The following is a 20,282-nucleotide window of genomic DNA, read 5'->3' on the forward strand; positions in this document are numbered from 1 at the left end:
AGTTGTGCCGCTCTCAATGCGCCTCAGTCCCTTTGTGCCGCGGGCGCAGCTGCACGGCACAGGTTTGCGGGTGCCCATGGGAACCACGGCTGGGGACAGCCCCGCAGCGGGGACTCAGCAGATCGGGGGCTGCATCGCTGCTGTGGATGCATTTTCTTACCCAGATTCCCCTCACTGCTGTGGTAAAGCCATCGCTGGTGTCATTGTGCCCCAGGACTCCTCGCCCGCGGGCAGCTGAATTGCTGCCAGATCTGGTTCGCGTGGTTCGGGATGAGAAGCTGTAATGGGACGAGGGAAATGGTTTCAAAGGAAAAGAAGGGAAATTTAGATTGTGTATAAGGAAAAAGTTGTTTATGCTAAGGGCGGTGAGGAATGGCACAGGGTGCCCAGAGGTGGCGGTGCCCCATCCCTGCAGACACCCACGGTCAGGCTGGACGGGGCTCTGAGCACTGATGGAGCTGTGGGTGTCCCTGCTCAGTGCAGGGAGTGGGACCAGGCGGCATTGAGAGCTCCCTTCCAACTCAACCCATTCTGTGATTCTATGACTCTGTGTCCCAGCTATGCACACCTATGGGCACCGGGCTCTGGGCCCAGCAATGGGCACTGGTTGGCCCCCACTAAGGACCCACGAAGGAGTGGGACACAAAGGAATGGCTCGAGCAGGCTAATCAATTGAAGTGCCAGTGAAAAACTGAGGCTTGGTATTTCCTGTGCCTCCTCAGCACTGGTAATCATCAGGGTTTTTTGTTTCCAGGCTTAAAAAGCTGTCATTTTAATAGGCTATTCTCTTGGCATTTTTTTCCTTGCGCATTTGTCAATAATCCTCAAACAGCGGAAGCTTTGTTATCCCAACTAATTGGAGTCAAGTAGGGCTCTGATAAAAGATTTTTCACGACTGAGCCCTGGGAAAAATGCAAAAGGATTTTAATTTTCAATAAAATATGCAGATAAGTAGAAATTAGCGGCGGGGAAGGGGGTCTGCAGGCCACTTGAATAACAGCGCTGCTCAGACGGTCGCGGCTCAAGGGACTTAATGAGGATGTCAGCGGGCTGCTTGCATTGCTGCGGGGCTGGAGTGGCCGGGGGGGTCAGTGCTGGACCCTGCCATGATGGCAGCATCCCTGGGCCTGCCTGCCCATCGCCACCACCGTCTGAGGGAAATGAATGGGGGGGCTGTTTATTTTTTATGCTGTGTTTTTGCAGAGCCGCCTATCTGGCAGGTCGCGTTGAGCTGTGTCAGGGGCAGACAGATTTCATATATAAATGAGGGAAGTTTGGGTCTCTCTCAAGGTGGCATCACTGTGCAGCTCCTATTAAGCCAAGCACGGGCACAGATTCGGCCCCACACTTTCCTATCCCAGCAGTGACCGCTTGGCCCCGCAGGCATAGGTTTGGGCTGGGATGCACTGGGCAGAGCCAGGGGCTCCTGGAGCATCCCGGGTGCCAGATGCTCATTTCTGCTGCTGCAGCCTCCAGATGGACAATTGGGAGCAGTGCTAACAATCCCTCCGGCTGCACCAGCTGTGCTGCATGGCTGGGTTTGCTCCAATGGCCTCTTGTGTTCCTGCTGCTGGGTGCACTGGTAGCTTGCAGCAGTGACCTGGAGTACAGCGCTTCCCAGCTGCAGGGGCTGAGCAGAGCTGTGGGTTTGCTGTGGCTGTTTATCCTTGCATTAAAGCCATGGGGATTCACACAAGGCTGGCCATGGAAGTGCTGTCCCCTACCCCAGCTGTCCCCTACCCTGTCCCCAGCTGCACAGGAGCACGCTGCTCACCACCTCTGCTCCACCAGCACCGCACAGGAGCTCTCTCCTGCCTTTCCAGCAGCTCTTTCCAGCACGTTTTGGGACCATTTGGCACAACGAGTGCCTTCCCATCCTACCAGGATGTGCTCTGCACAGGGCAGGAGACAGCCCTCAATTGGGCTAAGGAGGGCAGGAAGGAGCTGGTGGCCCCACAGAGACATGGGGAGCAACCCCCTCAGAGCCAGCAGCCCCCCTGGAGCCAGCAGCACACGGGGGCTCATGGAGGGCCCGAGGGAAGCACAGCTGAGCCATCACCTGTTAGAGCTCAGACGGCTGCAGCTGCGCCTGCTGCTTTGAACCCTCCGGATTAGGCAGACGAGTGCCCCACACGCACTTGTGCTCCGCATGCCAATGCCTCCTTCCTCCTCCTCCTCCTCCTCCTCCTCCTCCTCCTCCTCCTGCAGCCTCCCTCCTCCCAGTGCGCTGCTGGAGCTGCACTCATGGCACGAGGTCTCACCCTGATGGAGCAGTGCAGGCATCTGCATTGAAGTTAAGCTGACAAAACACTCAGTGCTTGTGCAGCTTCCCTTTTGCTTTCAGCCCCAGCGTGAACAAAATGCAGTCTCTCCAGCTGGTGCCTCAGCTCACCCCGATGGTTCAGCACCACCTGAGCTGCAGAGGTCAGGATGTGCCATTGGCCATTCAAAGCGGAGGTGGATTACTCTGGCTCTGGGTTGTTGGATTTTTGCCTTTTTAAAGCTTTCCTCCTTGTGCCATACTTCTAAAATCGCCCTGTCTTGCTATCTGCTCCCCGTGCTCGTGCTTTGGGTCTGTTTAAGAGCGGGGCTGTAACATTAAGGTGATTTATGGCCAACTCTGGAGTGGAAGGGCAGAGAGCTGGCTGTTTTTTTCCTTTTCCTCAGGTGAAAGAAAACCTCGAATGTTAACTCACGAGACATTACAACGACTGCTCCTTCAATCCTTGATTTATGAGCTCAAATTTATGAGTTAAAAATTATTATTCCACTCGCATATATTTTTTCCCCTGGTCGTTTTAGTGCTTGTGAAAGGTGAGGGTTTTGACAGCTCCTGGAAACAAAAGCCTTTAATATCTCCCTGTGCGAGGCTCTCCCAGGCCAGAAGAGATCTGCCAGCAGCTTTTTCTCGCCGCCGCAGATATTGCTTGCTCCAGCCCCGGCTTATCCAAACAGAGCAGGACTTTTGCTGGAGATAAGGAAGGGCTGATGAGCAGCGTCCGTCCTTCGTGCCTCCAGGATCCTCCTCCGCATCCGGAGACAGGCTGGAGACAGCAGCTGCCACAGGGATGCCCACTGAAGCTTTATTTTGGGGCTTTTTTTTCCAGGCTTTTTAGCAGGGAATATGTTGGAGCCCTGGTTCTGTTGCTTGCAGCAGATGGGTAAAACTGGGCGTAGAACTGAGTTTTCAGTAAATAAATCAGGTATTTCCCGAGCACCATGAGCATCACACTGCAGCGAGCTTTGCCTGCTCACCCTCCTCTCGGGCAGCTCCAGGTCTTCCTGGTCCCATTGGAAAAATTTCTTCTCCAAAAGAGCAGTCGTGCACTGGCACTGCTGCCTGGGGAGGAGGGTGGGGCCACCGTCCATAGAGGTGTTCCAGAACCACGGGGATGTGGCACTCAGGGACGTGGTCAGTGGGCATGGTGGGATGGGCTGGTTGGGCTTGGGGATCTGAAGGGGCTCTTCCAACCTGAATGATTCTGTGATTCTATGGTGAACGACCCACCCCATCCCCAAGCAGTACCAGCAGCTCGGGCTGAACTATGCTGGCAGCAGCCTTTAAAAGGTGACATTGGTGAAATGCCGAGGAGCAAAGACATCCTCTTTAAAGACACAGTGTCTTAGAGAGTCTGGGGATTAAAACTTTCATGGAGCTCAGGAAATAGTGCCAGAGCCCCTGCTGCACTTCATTAGAGTACATTTTTGACGCAGCTTGCTTTATTCAATAACAATTTAGTTGACCAAAAACTGAATCAAAAAGGACAGGCAACTCTGTGGCATTTCACTGCATTTTCATTTTCAGCATTTTTGAGAGTGGAATATCTGGGAGTAGGCTTTGCATGGATAGAATCTGCAGACACTTCTCCATGTGAGACCTTATGGGGCCGATCTGCCGTAAGGTGCATTTATGTCCCATCCTGTGCCCATGGATAGACCAAGTGTCCCACTTGTTGCAGCCTGCTTCCTTCGGAGGCACAAGGAGTTTGACGTAGAACAAGTGCTTTTGGGTATAGAGAGGTATTCTCCAGCTTCAGGCATCCCTGTCCGTGCCTGTCCCCTCCTGTCCTCCCACAGAGCACACTGAGAGATCCCTGGGATCCAGCACAGTCCTTGTGTTCTCCTCTATCCACACACCACATGCATCGCATGAAGCTCTCCTGTCCGTGGGATTCCTGGTACTGGGTGAGCTGGGGCTCAGGGCCAGGTGATGTGAAGCCGTGAGCGATGCTGCTGAGGTCAGGTGTGGGCAGGAGGGCTGCGGGGTGGCTGTGCATGCAGGTCCCAGCCGGGCCCAACGTGTGCATCACCCACAGGAGCAGGCAGCCAGCGTTCCCACCGCGCGTGTCACGGTTCCTGGGATAACCAAGGCGTCCGTACAAACAAAACACAGAAACCCTCCGTCTCTCCGGAGACAAGTCACAAACAGAGAGCCAGGCCAAGCCCATTGATGGAGCTGCACGCAGTGAATCACCCACCCAGCTGCAGCCGAAGCAATTTGGGTCAAATATGCACCCTGGCGGAACTCCACTGACTTATCTTGTGCTTTGCTTACTACACCTTAGCTGAGGGTTTGCTTTGCTGTGCTTTCAGCTGGCTGCAAAGTGCTCGGTGCTGAGGGTGGGTGCTGCTTGTGCTGTTACCTGCTGGGATGCTTTTATTCCTGTTAATGATGATGGCAGTTTTCTTCCTGGCCCATGTTCCCTGCAGCTGAACACAGAGGACAGAGACATTCAGGAGGAGCTGTACTGAGCTCTGCCTGTTCCCAGCGGCACTGCAGAGCACTCAGACCCCCAGCAGCTGTGGAGAGGGACTGGGACCTGCCCAGTGCAAGGGCAGCGTGGGGCTGTGCCCACCTCTGTGCGGGGCTGCAGTGAGCTCTGGGCACAGCTCCTGCTCCGTGAGTGTGGGCCCAGGGGACCTTCCTCCAAGATTACATCAGTAGCATGAGGATGCTGAGTGTACTGTCTGGGAATCTACAAGACGAGGGCTGGTTTGTTGTGTTGTTTTTTTTTTTCTTTGAGATTATGTATATGATAAAATATGTTCTTCTGACTCTCTCTTTCGGGCTGCTTGCAGAAGGGATGTGCTGCAATAGGAGCGTTGTGTGGTTCGTCCATACCTGGGGCAGTTTTGTTTGCTGGGACAGGAGCAGGGCTGGGCTCAAGGCTTCTGCCCAGTTTGCTCCCAGTGATACAAATGGAAACCACAGAGAGGGATGTGCACAGTGCTGCCCTCTCTGCTGGCGGGGTCACAGCAGGGGCTGGGCTGCAGTGGGATGCTCTGCATGTGGGTACCACTGTGAGGATGCTGTAAGCAGCAAAAAGCTCAGCAAGGCTTTATTTGTGCTGTGCAGATCTCCTTGGAGCTGTTTATGGAGGTTGGGCAGCACAGGCTGCCTGGAGCTGTGGGTGCCCCATCCCTGGAGGTGCCTGAGGCTATGGATGGGCCCTGGGCAGCCTGGGCTGGTAGGGACAGCCGGCCCACGGCAGGGGTAGGGCTGGGAGGTCCCTTCCAGCCCAACCATTCTGTGATTGTATGAAAGATTTCGATATATGTGTGATGCAGCTTCTTACGACAAGAGAACATGATGTTTCCAGCTACCTAGCAGGGGATTTTACCCCAAGAGAGGGAATGAGGTAGGAGAAGGCTGGATATTAGGAATAGTTGCTTTTCCCAAAGAGTGGTCAGGCACTAGCACTGCTGCCCAGGGAGGCGGGGGTGGGGGGGGTCACCGTCCCTGGAGGTGTTCAGGTGGAGATGTGGCACTGAGGGATGTGGTCAGTGGGCACGGTGGGATGGGTTGGGGTTAGATTGGTGATCAGAGAGGGCTTTTCCAACCCAAACAGTTCTATGACTATGATTCTGTGCAGGAGCAGAGCAGTGCAGCTGGAGCCTCCCAAGGCATGGGGACGTACAGGTCCTGGTGCTGCACAGAGTGAATGCAGAGGGATGGGGGCACCCAGAGGGCTTTCCCTGTGGGGCTGAGCTGCTGGGAACAAGTGCTGGACAGGGGGAGAGGCAGAGAGGATCCGGTTCCTCAATTGGAGTCCCGCCCCGGGCAGCTGGGGATTAGCCATGGGGGTCTGTGGATGGGGCAGAGCACGGGGCTGCCTTCACTCCAGTGCACGGAGCATAGTTGAGTGCAGGCCAGGCACTGGTGAGGGCTGCACAGCACGGACCCCTGCTGCGAGCAGCACCGCTCCAGCTGGCAGCACCTCCAAAAAGGCTCAAAATGTGTCCAGCTTGGGCCCAGGGTGAGCCGTGGTCCCAGAAGGGGACGAGAGGAGGGCAGCAGGTGGCCAGGGACCCGCGTCGGCTCTGGTGTCGGCACAGTGCCATGAACCCCAACCCTCCTGAGTGGAGGAGTGGAGGTCAAGACACGTGTGCCCATCAGGTGGTGGCAGTGATGCTGAGTGCCCGGCCCGCAAGGTGCTGGGCAGGAAAACATCACTGCAAACCCCCAGATTTGTTCGCTTTCAACATTTCAGCAAGAAACTGAAGTTTTAGCAGGGGGTGAAACAGAAGAAAGTTGTCCGTGAGGATGTTTGTAAATTGCTCCCCAAGTACGGAACAGGCGGGAATTGCTCCAAATGTGCAGTTTGAACCCAAAGAAACTAAAACAAACAAACACACAAAAAAAAGCGAAAAGAAAGAAAAGCACTTGGCTGTGTTCTTCATGGTTCCTTCCCCCTCCTTTCTGATTGCCTCTGTCTCGTCCCCCCTGGTAGAGGCGATAAGTGAGGATTTCACCCATCTTTTCAAAGTAGCACGGAGGAAGAAAGCCGCCTTTGTGGAGGGGGTTCTGAAGTTCTCTGTTCTGGGAAGGTTGGAAATAGCACAAAAACATCCTTTCTCGCTATATTGTGTCGCTTCCAGCTCTAAGCTCCACCATGACCCAGATGTTTAGATGCTGATGCCGAAAAGGAAAATAAGAGCCAAGGAGAGAAAGCCAAGGGAGTGGGATGCGGTGCGAAATGTGCATCCAGAAACCTGCTCGGAGCTGGGTCGGCTGCCTGGCTTTCGCAGTCAGGGAAAGGAGCTAGTGGGGAAGGCTGAGACACTGTGACTTAATATTAACTCAATATTAAACCCGAGGACTGCGGGTCCAACTGCACATCCCCTTCCATGCAACTGCATAACATTGCTGCAAGACCCTGTGCATATTCAGCCTTGAATGTATCCAGGGTTTGTTACCACTGAGATATTTTTCTGCCAGTTCTCCTTTTTTCACCTGTTTCTGAGTACTGTTTTCTTGATCTTGCAACAATTATCAGTGTGTGTTCATCGTTTTGCTTTTACAGCTATCTTTATTCAGAAGGAGGGAGCTCCTTGGGTGGATGTGGGGAATAACTCTGATCCTGCATAACTGATTAGAACTGTGGTCTCATTTTTGAGTGGTCCTGTGTGGGGCCAGGAGTTGGACTTGATCGTCCATATGGGTCCCTTCCAATTCAGGATACTCTATGATTCTGTGATTCTCTCTCTCATTATCCCAACTCAGCAAGAACTTCCCCACATGTCCACCCCAAATCCACTCTCTTTGTTCCACCCCAGCCCGAGCTGCTGTCCCACTGCAGGGGCTGCACAGGGATGGGGTGACCTAGGACATGAGGATGACCTGTTATCTCCAGAGATGTGCCCTGTTTCATGCTGCACTTTTGTTCCTCCTAAGCTTGGACAGGTGCCCAGTGTGGGTCCCCTTCTGTCCCACTGTCCCCATGTACCCTCCAACCTCCACAAAGACCCCACTCCTCGCCCTCCCTTTCCCCAGTTGTGCTTAATTCAATTTGCTTCTCCCTAACCAGCTTCCCATAGTTTGACCATTAACAAATGGACTTGGCCGGAGGCCTCGGGGACCATTTGCATGATAAACCTTCTGCCACAGCACGTGTGCCAGCTCTGGGCACTGGCAAACCCAGGGCTGTGCCAGCATCCCTCGCCCGGCACGCTGCAAGGAGCCAAATCTGCACCGCGCCGCTGCCAGCTCGCAGAGAAAGGGGCGAGGGAGCTGCACACAAAGAGCAGTCTATAGCCCAGCCGGGCACCTGACACTGGGAGGAGGGAGGGCTGAGACGTGCTTAGCCCTGATAATCCCCAGTTTGACTTTAATATATATATATTTTTTTTTATTTTTTTTTTTTAATCAAAAGCACAGCAACAGCTGGGGCTGAGGCTTTCCAGGAGATGAACTCATGAACAACTGTTCAAAATAACTTTATTCGTACTGCTATTAGATCAGTCCACTGGGGAGCAACCAATTATTTTTGATTACTCGAGGCAGATAAGGCTGGGGCAGCGCCGAGAACCACACGTTGCAGGAGAGGGGCTGCAGGACACAGCACCCAGTGCCTGTGTGAGCCCCCAGCACCCGTGTGAGCCCCCAGCTCTGTGGGTTTGAATGTTTTGCAGGGGCCTTTGCAGACTTGCGCAGTGCAGGCACAGAGGATGCAGCAGGCTCACATGTGTGCCACGGGCAAGCTGATGGGGTTTGCAGGCAGATGTGTGCTCTTTCTGCCTAAAATCCAATTAGCAGGCTCCTTAGCCTGCCTGTGGCTGGGCTGTATGTCTTGCTTGCAAGCCCTTGGCATGGAGGCAGCGCTGGGAAGTGTGGGGGGGGTTGAGCAGGGCAGGTCCTGGCAGCTGGGACAAGCCATGTCTGGTCCTGTTGGTGCAGCAGTGCTGGCAGGAGTCAGCATGGGCAAGGAAGCGAGAAGCTTCCAAATTATTTCTCGTCATCTGTTTGCACTAAATCCATTTGCATGGTGGGTGAGGAATGGAGAAGGAGACTGATGTCCCCTCACACTGCTTTGAGGCAGAGCTGGGTTGTTGGGGTGCAGGCTTTGTGCAAGCTCCACTCTGCCCCAGGCAGGGCTGCACATTTCCATCTCTTTCTGTACTGAGCTGGGCTCCTCCATGAAGTCCCCGTAGTGCCCATCGCTGGGCACCGATGTGGGGTGGCAGCACCCCACTGTTGTTGCACAAAGCATTTGGCTTCTGTTTGCAGTGCATGGTTGCTCACCCTTCTCAGGGTTAAAGTGCATTCAATCAACTGAGACCAGTGCCGGAGGTCTGTGCTTTCCAACATGACATCAAGCAAACCTGAGTGCGCGAGCTGCTGGCCAGCAGAACACTCTCCCAAGGGAAGGAAAGGTGGAAGCTGAAACACTGCAAACGGGGCTGCAGGGAACAGCCTGCACTGGCCAGGAGACAGACGGCATGAGCTAATAGGTCTTTTCCATTTCTCGCTCCTGTGATTCAAGAAGTCCTGTCGCTAGGGATTGTTTAAAAATAGGCTGGATGAAACACACGGCGGTGGATGGACAGATCAGCCCTGCCTTGGCTGGGGGACAGGTTGGTCTAACGGGACTTTTCCATCGCGCCGTCCCATGATTAATCAGGACAAGAAAAGAAGTAGGAAATTGATAAACACAATAGTAATTCCATCCAGCGTTTGCCTTAGTCAGGTTATTGTAATCCTGACATCATGTCTTGAAAAGAAGACTGGAAATAAATCCCCGGCAGATAGGATCTGCTCGCAGGACTGTGCAGTACAGCGGCCACAGGAGGGCAGGGGTTAAGCACCACGAAGCTGCTCATCCCAGGTCCCAAACCCGCAATGGGGCAGGTAGCTGCCAGGGGACACCTCACTCCTTCTGTGCTCCTCAGTCTTTCCTGCTAAAAACACAACCCCTTGGGAAAAAATAAAAAAATCTGAGCATGTTCCAAATTCTGAGGTGGTTGTGAGTTTTTCCTGCCTGGTCCCGAAGCCCTCGGTGCTCTGTGGAGGTACAGTGCAGGTCACATGCGGTGTCTGCACCATGCACATCGGAGTCAGTCTGTCCCTCTGCCCTCTATCACTGCTATGGTTAGGTGGGTGTGAGCCACATGGGAGAGGTGCTCTGAGCCCACAGAACCCCCACCCCTCGTGGACCTCACCAGGGTCCCAAAGGTCCTGGTGAACCTTGGAATCACAGTTTCAGAGAGGGAAATGAAACATTCTTCCTTTTTTTCCTAACAGATTTCCATTGGTGGAAGGTCTCGGCCTGAAACTGAAGCAAAATCACACCTGAAACAGAGAAATCCAGAGCAAGACACACAGTCCTGCTGCATGGAGAAAGCTCTGACCATCACCAGCCCAAGAAATGCCCTGGCTGCATTCACACCCAGCACAAGGCTACGTCCAGGGGAGATGCCCCCACTTTTCAGGATGAGAGGTGCTGCAAACTGCCCCTTGCCCTCAGATCTCGGGATTTTTTGGGGTTCTGCAGTGGGATGGGAGCTGCAGAGCCAGCACGAGGTGCTGCGGGGTGCTGCAGTGATGGGGGGGAAGCCGTCCATGGGCAAGGAGCCTCAGGCAGGATTGCAATATTGAGACAGAATTTTGGCTGTTGCACGCAGCACTTCTCATGCAGTCTTGCTGCAGCTTAGCAAAAGGAACTTCTATTATTTTTATTATCAATTTAGTTCTGCCTATTGCTTGAGGAGAGTGGTGCCCCATGCTGCTGCTCGCGGCGGGCGGCACTGCCCTCTAGTGCGGCCGTATCTGTCGGCCGGCTGCTGGGGTTGGGGTTTTTTTGGTGTTTCCGTTCTTTTGTTGTTGTTGTTGTTTTTCTTTCAGCTGGTTTTGGTTTTTTAGGCTTTTGGGTTTTTTATGAAAAAGTAAGGGTCTGTCCTACAAAGGCTGAGGGAGCTGGAGTTGTTCAGACGGGGAAAGGAAGGCTCCAAGGAGAGCTGATTGTGGCCTTTCGGGAGCTTATAAATAGAAGGGAGAGCAACTTTTTACAATGGCAGACAGTGGTAGGACAAGGGGGAATGAATCATAGAATCATTTGGATTGGAAAAAACCACTAAGATCATCAAGTCCAACCATCAGCCTATCCCCACCACGTCCCTGGGCAAGGAGAGGTAGCCAGGGGAGTCAGCAAGGGAGAAGCAAGGGATGGCTGAGACCCTCTTCTGTCTTCCAGTCTAAGATTGCAACTTCCTCGGAGGATGAGGAATCACAGAATCACAGAACGGTTTGAGTTGGAAGGGAGCTCTCAAGGCCGTCGGGTCCCACTTCCTGCACTGAGCAGGGACACCCACAGCTCCATCAGTGCTCAGAGCCCCGTCCAGCCTGACCGTGGGTGTCTGCAGGGATGGGGCACTGCCACCTCTGGGCACCCTGTGCCATTCCGCACCGCCCTTAGCATAAACAACTTCCTCCTTATATCCAGACAAGCAGTGAGGCTGTGAGCATACCAAAGCCTACAGCGCCATTGGGCAAGTCTCAAGCCACTCCTCCAGGCACAGCACTGCTGGGTGCTGGGGCATTGCCCTCACCCTAAAGCTCTGCAAACCACTCACCTTTACTGGGACAGTGCTTCAGTGAGCTGTGAGCAGGGGTGTTGACTTAAACTCCACAATAGCATCACCTGCCTGGCTTCTCTAGCTCAAAACCTGAGCTTGAGAGGGATGTGTCCATCTGTCCAGCACCACCCAACCTGGGCCATATTCTCCAAATATCCCTACTGCTCGCTGCAGGGTTTGCCCAAGAACCATGGCCAAACAACATTATATTCTACTGAGGAGAAGTCAGTGCTTTCTGCCCAGGGGAACAGCATGGCAATAGGGCATTGGGTGCTCCAAGGACAGCACCATCGGGCACAGCCAATGCAAAGTGCTCAGGATCCCCCTGCTCCCCTGCTCTGGAGGTCTCCAAGGAGTTTGGATGCAGATGTTCTGTAAGACTGGAGAAGATGCAGATGTTCTGTAAGACTGTAACACGTGGAGCGTTGTTCACGTTCACAGCTCTCGGCGCTGCTCAGCCACGCACACAGTTATTTTCCTTGGCCCCGACAGAGAAATGAGCTCCTCAAGGACTTTTCATTAAGCAAAAATTTATGAGAGAGAATGAAAATTATGTTTTACTGTCTGAGGTCTGAGCCGGTGCTGTTTCTTCAGACGTTTTAGTAACGCAGCTTGGCAAGGGGCTGGAGAACATCTCCAGTGGAACAGGAATTTCGCGGGGACGCTGGGAGCTGCCTGCATCGGCCGCTCAGTCCCCATATGGGCACTGCCCTGATCAAGGTCTGTCCCCCCGGAGCCGCAACAAGAGCAAAACACCCCATGAAAAATAATGTGAGCATGATGTAAAGCATCGCTGGGATTTGATGCTAATTTTAGTGGTCACCTTGGCTGCGTTTGAGGAAGTCGCCGGTGCTGCCAAGAGCGAATTTACCTGATGATGAATGAGGAATCGGAGCATAAAATAAATAAATATCAGCAACACCTTTTTTTTTCATGCTTTTTTGGCAGGTCGGTGTCATCCAAGGTCACACATTTGTGCATTAGGAGAACTAATGCCAGAGCTCAGAGCTCTAAAATCCTTTCTCAGTGAAGAGCAGCGTCCTTAAGGGCTAGACTGAAAAAAGAAAGACTGAACTGGAGTCTCCTTGAAACTCTTGCCATTGGCTGGCTTTTCACGCGAATCTTCCTTCTTTGTACTCTTTCTCAGGCTTGGAAGGAGCGTGCTGGGAAGTTCTGCAAGAATTCCGTGCTTTCCTCCTGGAGGTGCAGCAGGACGGAGGGGCCGTGGGTGCACGTTCTGTAAGTGAGGTGGGACCTCGAGCTGTGAGCTGGGGGACACGCAGTGCTCTGGGGGAACCTCCTTCTCCTGTTCATGGGAAAGCTTTCTGAAGGGTTGGTTTTCTGTGCTCTGAAACAGAAGAAAAGTGGAATATATTTTTTTCAACAAATGCAGCAAGTGGCAGCGAGCAGGAATGGCATCCCCAGCCCACAGCTCCCCAGTGCTGCGGTCTCCAGCACGTCGCTCCAAAGCACCCTTCCTGCTGTCAGAGGATGGATCCTGGGCCACAGCCCTGGGGACATACATCTCCCAGCAGTTTTATGATTTCTTTTAACTGTTCTGTTTTCCTAAGGTGAACTGTGAGGGAACTGAGAACTACAGAATCACAGAATGGTCTGAGTTGGAAGGGACCTTTAAAGGCCATGTGGTCCAACTCCCTGCAATGAACAGGGACACCCACAGCTCCATCAGTGCTCAGATCCTGGCCTTTCACGGGATGGCCTTCAAGATTTGTTTTTTTATTTATTTATTTTCTCCCCCCCAAAGAGAATATGTAAGGTTACAAAAATAACCCAACCTGCACAGGAGGGCAGAGGGAAAGGTTGCGTTACGTGAAGCATTACGTGGAGACAGGGCACAGCCACATGTGTAGGAACCCTCAGAAAAAAATGATAAATGGAAGCTGTAATTTTTATTGGGGAAGGGGCAGATCATGGGTGAGGGAACAAAATAATAAAAAAAGCATAAATTAGCAGTGTGGCTTGACAGCTGGAGCTGAAAGTTTTTGGCTCGTATATAATGCACATATCTTGTGGAACATGACCCAGCACAGTGCATGGAAATTACCTGAAAAAAGACATTCTATTAAGCCATATTAGGGTGAACTCTCCCTACAAGTGCTCCAAGGACGGATGCCCACGCGGCATTGCTGCTCTTTGCTTCCTATCACTGCTGAACCACATCCTGCAGCAAGCACCTGTGGTGCTGCTCTGCTTTAGCGTGTCCACATATTTCATAGAGGCAGGATGAAATTGACAGTGCAGGGCCAGCACACCTTCTACGCCCAGTACAAACCCAGTGAGACTCTCTGTATTTCTCCATAGGAACAATCCGGATGTTTTTTGGGCAGCTGCCCATCCTTGCACCCATCCAGCAAAGCTGGGCATTGGTCCCCATCCTATTGTGAGTGCCTTGGGCTATGAGGTAATGCACTGCCTCGTGGAGCCACTGGCATTTACCCAGGAAAAGATGCAACATGCCATGGAACAGCACTGCAGATGGATCCAAGACCTTCCATCACTGCAAGTGTGCAGGAACATCACAGCCAGGATGAGGAGTGTCACTGCACAGCTCAGAAGAAGGGATGCCTCTGCCCACCCCAGTGCCAGCAGGAATTTGGCTGGGATCTGGCACCCTTGGACCTGGGTGCTTCTGGGACATGCACAACCTTGGGCAAAGTCATCAGAAAGCAAAGCCTTGCCTTGGAGAGAAGTGTTGAACCAGGACAGCTCATCTGTGAAGGGGGCAATGGCACAGGGACAGCTTGGAGGAGGGCAGGGACTGGAGGCTTTGGTGAACTGACAGCAGAAGTGGCAGTGGGGACAGCTGCTGCTGACTCTCATGGGGGTCTCTCCCATCCGCATGGGGCAGCCATTCCCTGTCAAACCCAGGCTGTAGTCTCCAGATCTCCACAGACACGTCGGCACCAGACCCTTGACTGGGATGATTTACACAGAGCTCCCCTTTTCCCTTGCACTGCATCTCCAAAAGGTGAGCATCCCTGGAGGGATTTGCTGCGTGCCATGAAAGCACAGTGACTCCAGGTCTGCTGGATCAAAGGAAAGGAGCGGGAGAGATGTGAGCATCTTTCTGTGACACATTTCCATCCACCACGTTTCTCAAAGAGCCAGCTTGCTGTTCCCAAGACTCATCCTGACAGCCAAGTTTGTCTCTAAACCCAATGGGTTTCCTTGGGTTTGATTCCATCTACCGATCCCTTCTGGATGCCAGAAGTGCCTCCTCCAGCCAGACTTCCCTGCTAATTGTCCTTAGGATTGGTTTGGAAAATCGCATAAGCCCTGGGTTAGGGCTGGCTGCATCTCTCATCCCGGTGCCTAAGGCTTCGTGGGGCAAGGACTAAAGAGCTGCGAAACGCAGAGATATAACAGATGTTGACATGTAGTGAAAATACGAGACGCGGGAGCCTAAGATAATAAATCTGAAAAATTAACACGTAGGAGAACGAAAAAAGGAGCAATATGTTTTGGTAATCATTCTGAACTGCTGAACCCTTCTCCCGCAGTTCAAAAATCTCTGGTATTAAGCAGATGTCATTCAACCGATGATTAACACATTACCGAATTTCTCCAGTCGTTTAATAAAAGTTTTACATAACATGCAGGTAATTGCTTCCAAATGTCAAGGTAACAATGTGGGCTTCTATGGATGGCATTGTTTCCAGCATCAGGTGAAACCCACTATCGGGCGAAGTCCCGTGCTGCCCAGCTGCTTTTCCCGTCACTACTAATGCAGAGACAAAGGAACAATCGGGGAAGATTAAAAGCCTTCAATCTGGTGATGTTCTTCTCCCTCCACATAGCCATGCAGGCAGCCAACATGCCTCATACTCTGAAACTGGGGCATGGGCATATGGCTTTTCTGTTGTATTTTTTTTTCCCTTTTCTTGTTTCTGCTAGATGCAATAGGTGGAGGAAAAGGTGGGTGCAAGCAGAGTGATTGAAATCCATGGGCAGCAGGGCTGGGTGATGCTCTGATAGGCTCACAGCCACCCAGCCCATTGCTGCAGGAGCTCCCTCCCTATCCCTGAGCCCCCCAAGCTCAAAACTTGAACTTCCCCTCCATGGGAGTATAAGAATCCATCCCAAGCAGGTTCCTTGCTGGAGTGCTGTCCCCATGTGCAAGTCAATGCTCCCGCCGGTGCAGGACCCTGCCTGCTATTGCGGTCTTGCTTGCAAATGTGAGAGTGATGGATGCCCCGGGGCTGGGGGAGCCCAGCAGGCTGCAGAGTGTCTGCAGCTCTGCAAATTGCTAGCTGGTTGTTTTCAGGACTGCAAATGAGCTTCTCAAATTATTAGAGCTGGGAAACAGGATGCTTTCTGAACAACCAATCCATCGCAAGACGTATCCCATGTTTGTCAGCGGCCAGCGTGACTCCAGTGGGAGAACCCTTGGCAAAACCTCTGTGTGGCTATGAGAAGTGCATGTGTGTGTCAGAGCTGTGATGGGACATTTCTCCTTAGGCAGCCTTACGGGCTGGGTCCTGCTGCCATGGCAGATGGAGCTGGGTTTCATCCAGTGGTGACCATTGCAATTGGGTCTCATTGGCATCCACCTCTGTGCTACATGACGTGGGCTGACAGGGATGTGGCTGGTGGCAATGGAGCTGCCGTGCAGCTGGCCAATGAAGGGTCGACCTTGTAGGCTTCTCTGCACCTGGAAAGTTCAGGGCTATTCCCAGCACCACTGCTCGTGTCAGCTGCTGTGAGCAGAATGATTTATGGCCATGTTATTAAAACCATGTTGTCAGTCCCAAAGCACGAGGCGCGCGGTGGTGGTGCTGGAGGGACGTCCCTCGGACCACCTGGCTTCGCAGCACTGGTCAGCAGCCACGAGGTTGGGCAGCAGCTGACCCAAACCACCAGAGAGGAGACCCTGGAGCGGGCTGAGCCTCGTTCAGGAGGAAGGGATTAGTGAGGAAGCATCGCCCGCTCCTCCCACAGGCAGCACTGTTCATCAGCTGCTTCCACGCTCCATCACTGTCAGACTCCAGATTTCTGCATGTGGCTGAGGCTGGGAGATGGCTCGTGTTTGGAGTCAGGGAGGTGGCTGCAAACGGTGCTGAACTGATCCAAAAGGGCATTTTCTGTGAGTCACTGGATTTCCAGCCTCTTCCGTTTCCATCATTGAAATCATCTGTTGTTTGTTGTTTTTTTTTTTTATCATTGCCACATCAACTTTTACCACGAGTGAAAACCCAGCCCTTCATGGTGTTTGTTCATTTATGAAGGTGCAAACCTGTGCCCCTCAGTTCCTCTGTAAGGGCATGCCCCCTCCTGAGCACGCCGTGTGCTCCAGCAGTAACAGCTATCTGCTCCCAACTCCCTGCTCTTCCCAGCTCCCCCAAAGACCAGCTGCCCTTTCCTACCCTGCATCATCCCACTGCCTTCAGAGGTCCAAAGCCCCCAACCCCAGGGCGGTGAGGACCCACCTTATTTTCCAGCACACCGCAGTGGTGGGAACAGACCCATGACCTCTCCCCATCAGCACATGGGGCTGCGAGGGCTGGCGGGAGGGCTCTGCAGTGCTCAGTGCCTCTGTGCTGAAAAGCAATACCTGCTGAGATGAAACCGCTTGGCCTCCTTCCCCCTGTCTCCAAGGCAAACATAGACAGTTCTATTCATACCCACAAGTAATACATATTTCAGCATTTGATTCTTTTTTTGTGTGTGTGCGCTTTGTTTTATCTAGCGCCATGGAGCTTGGATGTCTTTTTCATCTCATATTGTGCTTTGGATGCAGCCTGTCTTATTCAGCCCTCTCGCTGCCTTCATAAAGAATAACAGCAGCAGTTGTTGTTTTTTCCCCTGGAGCATGGGCTGCTGTAAACCGAAGGGAAATGTCTTGCTGAAAGGGGGACAGCGACCGGGACGCTGCTGTGGCCATTTGCACAGCTCGAGCAGTTTTGCTTTGCACAGACAGCAAAGCACCCAGCTTGAAATTCACGCTGTGTAAGTGCCACCCAGCGGTGCCTGAGCCCTGCCATGCTGAAAAACAGGAGGAAACTACAGGGAGAGAGGGGAAAGGCTGGGGCTGGACACCCCCTTCTCACCCCTTCCCTCCTGCCCCATCCTTGCTCTGTACATCCAGGGCAATGTCTGTTTGGGGTTGTCTAAAATGCAGCAAAGAACCTACCATGGCTCTGAATTACACAGGATCCACCCATTTTACTTATTTCCACCTGAAATATAATTCTAGGCAGAAATTTCCTCCTGCAGAAGCCACGGTTCCCAGTCATCCAATTTGAAATAACTCCCCGACTGCTGCACTCCACACCGTGCCGTCCCCATCACTCTCATTGCTGTGCTGGTTTCCAGGGACCATGAGTGATGCTGGAGGCAAGAACGTCTTGTGGCAATATGTTCCCCTTGAACTGGGAATCACGGGCTTTAAGGCACCTAAAACCTGTGTCTGATGTCTGTGTTGATTCTTGTTTTCCTGCGGTTGCTGCCATCCCAGTTAGAGGTGCTACAAACCAGCCAGGGAGGAGGTGGGACAGGGCAGGGTTGGGATTGCATTGCCACAGCCCCGTGGATCTCAGCTGCACCAAAGACAAATGAACTGGAGGAAGCATTTCCTCTGCTGAAGGCTCTCACCCGGGAGGTTTCTGTTCACAGTTTAGGTCAGGAGTTGAAAAATGAAGAAGGAAAACAGATAGGAAGATCCATCTTCCCTTATAAAATCCCCAGAGCAGGGGGCATTGGGAAGTCATTTTTCATGGAGCTGAGAGCTGTTCCTGGCCCTTCAGCAGGCATCATTCTCCTCTCCAGCCTCATGGTTTGGGACATGCGCATGGAATGTTCCCTGCTCCTCCAGGAGCATTGCCCTGGGCTCGCTGGGTGCATTTTCCTTGCAGCTATCTTCGCTCCTCTCTTTGCATCACTCTGGTTTGGGATTTGGGGCAATTCAGAGCCACAGCCCCACGTGCACTGGCAATGGCTCCCAGTCTGCAAATGTTTTAAACTAATTGGGACTGAGGTGCAAATCGAAACAAGGGGCTGGGATTTGCTGGCATTAATGCACAGGCTAAGAGGGACAGCTTTTAAGTGGAGAAAACCTGTGCAACAAGAGGAAGGAGAATTTCGGTATGGTTAAAGCATATCTAAATAAAATTCCTTTCTGGAAGGAATTCAAGAAAATTATTTTCCTTCTGTGTTTCTGTCTCTCTTCTTCTGGCTTATAAAAACACCTTGGCTTGGGTATTACATCAACTCTGCCTTTTATTAAAATCCCCTGCTCCGGTTGTGCAGATTTCATGCTGTTACATGAAAGTAAAATTTTACGACCAGAAGCTGAAATTAGGAAGGAAACTTTTTTGTTGTTGTCGTGTGTTGGATGTCACTGGCAGTCACGAGGCTCTGTTTATTTTTGTCGTTTCTCAAAGGCAGCCAGCACTCCGGGCTCTGGAGGCTTTTTGGGCTGTGTGTTCCAAACAGGTGCTAATGTGGGGGCAGCACGAAGGGCCAGGTGCCATGCTCCATGCACTGCCACAGCCACCTCCAGCAAGCAGAGTTTCCACTGCTGTTTCAGAAGAGGGCAGAAATGCATTTCATTGCAGGGATACTGGTCTAGGTGCCCAGCCTGGGTCAGTCCTACGATGTGAGCAAAGCATCCGTGCAGAAGTGAGAGCTGGTCCTCCTCTAAGCCCCACGGTGCGATGTGGGACTGAGGGACATGGTTTGGTGGGCACGGTGGGGATGGCTTGGGCTTGGGCTTGGTGATCTTAGTGGTCTTTTCCAACCTTAATGATTCTAAGGTTCTATGCTTTGAACCCGTAGCGAGCAGCAGCTGCTGGGTAGTGCCAGCCGACCTTAGTTTTTGCCATCTGTCACTGTAAAGGTGGTACTTGTGTTTGCCCATGAATTCCTCTCTCCAGCTAAAATATATGGTAGATATATTTTATATGTATATATAATTGTATATGTGTGTGTATGTATAATATGTATACTATATATATATATTATATCCATATTACATGTATGTATTAGGGTGAAAAATTGTTTGAAAAGTCATTCTGTCCTTCCCTGTTGGGCGAGCTGTGCTGAGCTTAGGGAGCTGCCACATCTGGCGGCATTCAGAGCACGTGAGCTGCATGGGGCAAGACAACAGTCCCAGCTCTGAGCTGGGTGTGTGTTACTGACAGGGACTTGGCAAGGCAGCTTTGCATCCCTAACACTGGTCCTTGCAGCCCTGCTGTTCCCAGCCCTCTGGACTGGCTCCGGGACCCTTGGGTTGGGACTTGGGGTGGGGTCCTTTGCTGGCACCCTGAGGATGAGGGGACACCTCGAGGACAGCTCCTTGTGCACGGCTGGCAGTGGAGCTGGGCTGTCCTGAGGCACTGGCCACAGCTGGGATGGGGGCTGCAGGTCAAGCCCAGTGGCCCCTCTGTTTCCTTCCAGCCCAAATGTCTGTGCAACCTACTCCTGCCCCGGGAAGATTTACAGAGCAGCAGTAAGTATTTCACCAGCTCTTTATTAATAATGCGGCAATAAAAAAAGTGCAGCCTTTCTTTCCAAGGACTCACAGAGCCCTTAATAATCCAAGGAGGGATTTGGCTCGCCCCAGTAGATAGCTCACTGGTGGGCATGCTTTACGGCCCCTTTGTTGGAGAGGGGCTGTCCCCCATCATCAAAGTGCGAACTGAGGCTCCGTGATGGGCTACCCCATAAATCTCTCCTCCCTAATCCTTTCCTCTCTACCATTTGCAAACAGGAGGAGAAGGGGGGGGGGGGGGGGGGGTGATTGGACAAAGCAGGCCACATGTTTAACCCTTTGTGCTTTTGGGGATCTTCTCTTTCTGAGCAGAAGATCCTGGTGTGTGAAAGGAGGGCTGGTCCATGGCAGCCTTGGAGAAGCAGGTAGCTGTATGCAGCCATTCAACCCCAAAGGACAGCTTAAAGAGCTCCTTTGGAAG

General features: G+C 52.5%; 1 protein-coding gene across 1 annotated transcript in view; it reads left to right on the top strand.

Annotated features, from left to right (window-relative positions):
* Nucleotides 1–14,971, top strand: part of LMF1 (lipase maturation factor 1) — a 187,931-nt gene extending 172,960 nt beyond the window's left edge. The window contains exons 15-17 of the mRNA XM_021411270.1: nt 10,022–10,217; nt 12,500–12,591; nt 13,675–14,971. The gene's annotated coding sequence lies outside the window, so the exon portion shown is untranslated. The remainder of the gene's footprint in view (nt 1–10,021; nt 10,218–12,499; nt 12,592–13,674) is intronic.

Source organism: Numida meleagris, chromosome 13, assembly GCF_002078875.1.
Source record: "Numida meleagris isolate 19003 breed g44 Domestic line chromosome 13, NumMel1.0, whole genome shotgun sequence".
NCBI classification, from domain to species: domain Eukaryota; kingdom Metazoa; phylum Chordata; class Aves; order Galliformes; family Numididae; genus Numida; species Numida meleagris.